Source organism: Aythya fuligula, chromosome 1, assembly GCF_009819795.1.
Source record: "Aythya fuligula isolate bAytFul2 chromosome 1, bAytFul2.pri, whole genome shotgun sequence".
Taxonomy (NCBI): domain Eukaryota; kingdom Metazoa; phylum Chordata; class Aves; order Anseriformes; family Anatidae; genus Aythya; species Aythya fuligula.
The window spans coordinates 78,775,017-78,780,919 of NC_045559.1; positions in this window are offsets into that span (position 1 = coordinate 78,775,017).

The following is a 5,903-nucleotide window of genomic DNA, read 5'->3' on the forward strand; positions in this document are numbered from 1 at the left end:
CTCAAAGCTGAAGGTGAAGACTAAAAAAATATAATGAAAACTCCTAGAAACATAAAATAGAAATACTGATAATGCATCATGACTTTGTTTCTGCCTCTGCCCAGAGGAACTAGGCTCGTAAGGGTATTTTGTGTCCAGTCCCTCTCTGCTGAAGTGAAAACAGAGCTACCCATCATTACTGGCATGAAGAAAGCACACAAGGGTACGGAGATATTTTTTTTTGTTGCTCATCACACATCTGCCTTGTGTTATCTCCAGCATCCTAAGGTCATAGCATCTGAGCAAAGAAGTTGGATGATATCAGCTTCACCAGCATGAATAGAATGGTATTTCTGGACATTTCCAGATGTGCTGCCAGTGGTGTTACAAGTGGCACGTTGGGAATACCACTGCATTTAGCATGGATTCTTGCCTGAAGCCTAAGGCCTACAAACATACAAGGAAAACTAATATCTAATTTTTAGCATTACCTCTGCTGTAAGCCTGACAGTATTGTCCCATCTTAGGGTCTACAAATAGAAGTTTTTAAAGCAAATGGCAATTCCATTTTCTTCCTAACATAGTCTTACGTAGCTCTAATTTTCAAGCTACTGTTTCTATACAAGTATACATTGTATACAATACACATGTATTAATGCTCTCATACTCTTGACAGAAAGTGCTCAGCAGCTGATAGGTCCAACCTTTAGTTGGGGGCAACTGAGAAAGCTCTACTGTTATAAATGTTTCCATGAAGATTTAAACCAAAAGAGTGTCTTGTCTTTATCTCAGGCCTATAGTTTGATTTTTTTTTTTCCCTTTGTGTTTCTCACATCTCTAAAAATAAATACAAATTATCACAGAGAAATATAAATGGTGAATTCTCTCTCTCCCTGTCTTAGAAATGTGTCTGTAAAATATTAAATATTCCACAAGAATGATTCTGAAATATTTATTGCTAAGCATTATATCAAGGTTTGGTTGGAGAGCTGCCAGGCAGAGAAGGACCTGGGAGTGATGGTTGATAGTCAGCTGAATATGAGCCAGCAGTGTGCTCAGGTGGCCAAGAAGGCCAACAGCATCCTGGCTTGCATTAGAAACAGTGTGGCCAGCAGGGCTAGGGAGGTGATCATCCCCCTGTACTCGGCTCTGGTGAGGCCGCACCTCAAGTACTGTGTTCAGTTTTGGGCCCCTCGCTACAAGAAGGACATGGAGGTGCTTGAGCGGGTGCAGAGAAGGGCGACAAAGCTGGTGAGGGGCCTGGAGAACAAGTCCTACGAAGAGCGGCTGAGGGAGCTGGGCTTGATCAGCCTGGAGAAAAGGAGGCTCAGGGGCGACCTTATCGCTCTCTACAGGTACCTCAAGGGAGGCTGTAGCGAGGTGGGGGTTGGTCTGTTCTCCCACGTGCCTGGTGACAGGACGAGGGGGAATGGGCTTAAGTTGAGCCAGGGGAGTTTTAGGTTGGATCTTAGGAAGAACTTCTTTACCGAAAGGGTTGTTAGACATTGGAACAGGCTGCCCAGGGAAGTGGTGGAGTCACCATCCCTGGAAGTCTTTAAAAGACGTTTAGATGTAGAGCTTAGGGATATGGTTTAGTGGGGACTGTTAGCGTTAGGTCAGAGGTTGGACTCGATGATCTTGAGGTCTCTTCCAACCTAGAAATTCTGTGATTCTGTGATTCTGTGAAGGGAAGCAAATGCTATTCCAGACAGCACTTGAGCTGGCTTGGGATCACTTTTCAATATCAACACTTTATGCAGAAACTGAGACCACCCCTCTTTTTGCCACTGGTCATACCGTTGAAATGAATGTACACCCATCTCCATGTGTCATTTAGCCGTGATTAAAAGGCCTGTTTCCTTGACACAGTAAGTGCATTATATTACATCACAATTAGCCATAAACAAATCCCTGATTGTGGTATGGGTTAAAGGATAGGGTAGGTAATTTATTTATTTATTTATTTATTGTACACCAGTTATCGTATGCATTTGAACTTTTTAATGTTCCTTTTATGTTTTCTGTTCCTGACATTCTTTGAGTCCTTCTTCCAGGATTTTAAACTAAACAATAATAGAAATAGGTTAAGCATTTGCATGATGGTATAAACTCTTTCATGCATCTTTCAAATATTCTGTTAATATTATTTACCTCCATAAGTGATACTATTGAAATTGATTACAAGGAGACTGTGTTTCTGGCTGTTGGAATATGACAGGTAGCTAATTTTTCTCCCTTCCCCCAACCCCTAACTTCTCACAGGTCCATCCTGTAAAATTATGGTAGAGTGAAATTTCAAGATAAAAGTGCACTGCCTCCATTAGATGTTACTACTGACATTCAGCACTGGTTATCAAAGATTTCATCTCTTCGACTTTAAAACACTGCCATCTGTTGCTTCTAGGCAGTTCAGTCTCTGTTTATCCAAAATTTTGTTCCAGACCATATGGAAAAAACATTTATTTTCAATTAACCATCATATTTTCTTAAAATATTCTGGAGTGTTGAGAAAAAAATAGGCATCACTTACTCATAAATGTTCATGAAGGGGGTGATAATTTATTAAGAACAGTTTTTTCAAGATTTTGACCTTGTGGTCATACAGTACACTCAGATGTCATGAAAGCCATCACTATAATAATATAAAAATGTAAGCATTTGAATGCTATTATCAATCTACAGATTTCACCAGTACTAGTGTATTAACCTACTAATTTTCATTGGAAACATTTCTGTCTTGGCCATTCTCAGGTTTTTCTTTTCCTGTGGTCTGAAATTTCTCACGTCTTGCTAAAGGCTATGTGTGACTTATTGCAAATTTGAATCTGACCCTTTATGCTGCTGATGAAGCCATGCAAAAGCCTGAGGTATTACATTAAGTTTTGTAATGTAAGAAATGTCAAAATGTTCTCTCCTGTAAAAGCAAGAAAGATTATGTGTGTGTGTTTGTCACACTGCCTATGGCTGTATCAGTGGCAGATTGGCAGATAGAAGCAGTGAATCCTGTAACCCAAATGCCCACCTGACATGTTTGAGAGGTGGGTTACTTCATATTAGTTCTAGACAGCTTCTGTGGACTGATTGTCTGGTCATAGCTGGAAAGTTTCAAGTGTAGTTCTCAATTCCTCTTCCAGGTTGCATCCCTCCAGAAGGAATTTTGTTTGTGTGATCTGAGACCATACTACGGCGTAAACCAAAGAACAGTACGTAGACAATGAGGGCATCATGTACAAAAGTGATCCAATCTAAAACACAGAGCCGAAATAAAAGAGATAAATTAAGCCAGTAGAGGTATTTGCCAATGAATCCATCTCAGTGGGATCAGTTCCCTCTTTTCTTTCCTGAATCTTTATATCTTTATTTCTGATATAAATTTTCATTGTTGAAAGTGAAGGAGATCACACTTAGGCAGAAATAGATTGCTTCGGAACTAAAAACAAATAAAAAAAAAATAAAATAAATAAAAGGGTGTTATTATTAGGAAAGGACTATGCATGCCATTCCCCAGTTCAAAGGAATATTTAAAATGAGAAGTTGGGTTTCCATTCAAAGCCATCCTCTTTGATGCAGGATAAAGGCCTGCCTTCCATCCTTCAAACAACTGCAAGATTTTCTTCTCCTGAGTTACAGTCTTGTCCTCCCAGCTGCTTACATGCACTACCCTCCCCCAGATACAAGCAGATTATGAACTATGTAAAGTGACCCAAGTTGAAACCAAGGAGGAAAACAGGAAGTGCCAGGTGGCTAGAATATGAGATAGATACTGGTAAAATCAGAAGAGAACTATAGTGATAAAGAAGTATATAAAAATGGGGAAATGACACATCAGAGTTCAGGCAAAACATCAAAATGGAGCATGCATTTGTTTGTCCATTTGTATTAAAGAATAAAGGCTTTGGCTCCTGGATCAGTAAGGTGGTTGGAAGGAAATCCACCTTTGAGGTGGCTTGAGAAAGGATGAAGGTAAGATGATATAGAATTGCCTTGACAGTTTTGAGGTGTTCTTCACCTCTTAATTTACCAGCTATCAGGAATAACTGTAGGCAGCAAGCAGGGAAAAAAAAAAAAAAAAAAAAAAAGAAAAGCATAGGCAGTGCAATAGTTCTGGGAAGAACTGTTGTTATACTGCTTAGCTGAGCAATAGCCACTTTCCTTTTGAGCTTGTTCTACCTAGGTGACTGAGGATTTTGAGGACAAAGGCTGCCTCTATTCACCACTATTAACTTGGTCAAGAATTCTCAAAAATAATGTTTTTGTTTAAAAGTTATCTGGACGTTGAAGTGTCCCAGGGAAATGTTTTTTAATTAAATCGAGCAAGATCTGGCAGGGACATGAGGAGATGTTGGGCTGGAGCAGGCTGTTGGCCTTGGAGGAGCTAACAGCCCACAGCTCAGCTTCCTCCTCTGAAATGAGACTCAGGTCCATGACTCTGCAGTGGCTCTTCATAAGAGTCAGTCCCTTTCACCCAGGAAGAGTTTTTAGTTATCTGTACAGCCTAACAAGAGCAATGAGTTCCTTAACTTAGTGGCAAAGCATCTGGACAGAGAACAGGAAAGCCGGTATTTGAACAAGGGTGTCCTCTTGCTTTAACTAAGGATGTCAATTAAGCACATTACTCAAAACTGCTTGGTAGGAAGTATGTGACTGACCTTTTATTGAATGAAGAAATTACATGATTTCACTACAGTAGACAAACTTGTAATATGGAAACACTCTTTCAATGGAAAAAAGTCATCATCAGGTCTGTTTACTCTGTTATACTTCAGGTCTTACTGTAAAATAAACAGCAAATGGTAACTCCTGGAGATCAGAGTATATATGCCTCATTTATAGCAAGTTTCTGTGCTGTAATAAAGTGTGCTAAATCCTTTAACCAAGATCAAAATCTAACCATGTACTATGCATGCAGTTAAGATAGCATTAATGTGTGTTATATTTAATTAATCAGAAAATTAATAAGCTCAAGTCGAACACTGATTCCTTTCTGGTAACTAATTATACACTTCTCATCTTGAAACAGTGCCAGATACATTTTTTTGCCCATCAGTTCTGGTACTTCATCCAATTTTGTTATTAGTGTTTAACTGTACATGCAGTGGGATTTAAGAAAGGAAATTTAGTGTCTTTTGCTGTCTATCTACATTATTTTATTTAAAAAAAAAAAAAAAAAGTCCAAATAAATTGCCTGCCTCATGGATAATTGAGTTGATCTTAAGTTTTGATCTTTAGTTTTTGATTTTCCAGAAACTAGCACCTCTACAGTCTTCTATAAAGCTCATCTCTGGAAAATATTATGCTTTCTATCAGCTCACTTTGCCTCTCATGAGCTCACTCAAACTCCTACAGAACTACTTGTTCTTAAAGTCTTCAGTGTTTATATCTCAGTGTCAGGGCAGCAGAGATTCCTGAGTGATAGTCCACGTATCATTTTTGGGACAACTTTTAACTTGTTCGCTGGCAGTAGCAATTTTAGCCTAGGAGTATGTTATGCTTACAAAGTCCTTGCCATGAGTTTACAACCAAGAACACAGTGGAGAATGATAACAACAACAACAAAAGCGAACTACGTTTTCCCCCCACAGGAAACTGTAGTTACAGTGATATGATGCATTGCCAGGCAGATATAACTAAGCCAGCTCTGAACGAAAACATAGATAATGGTAGCAGTGGACCATGTCAGCTTGGTGCTCTAATATTTTGGTTAGGAAAAGCATTGCAAATCAGAGAGCTCAGTAGAGGGTAAGAGGCTGAGGCAGGCGCCCAAAATATCTTTTTGCACATTGCACACTGGCAACAAAAACAGTGTGCTTATTTAATGAAATAAAATAAATGCTTTCCCAGCTACAGAGACTAGAAAGTCACCATAGCATAACAGGATCCGTCTGTGATCTTTCTTCATTGTTTTTCCTTATATTTGGTAATTT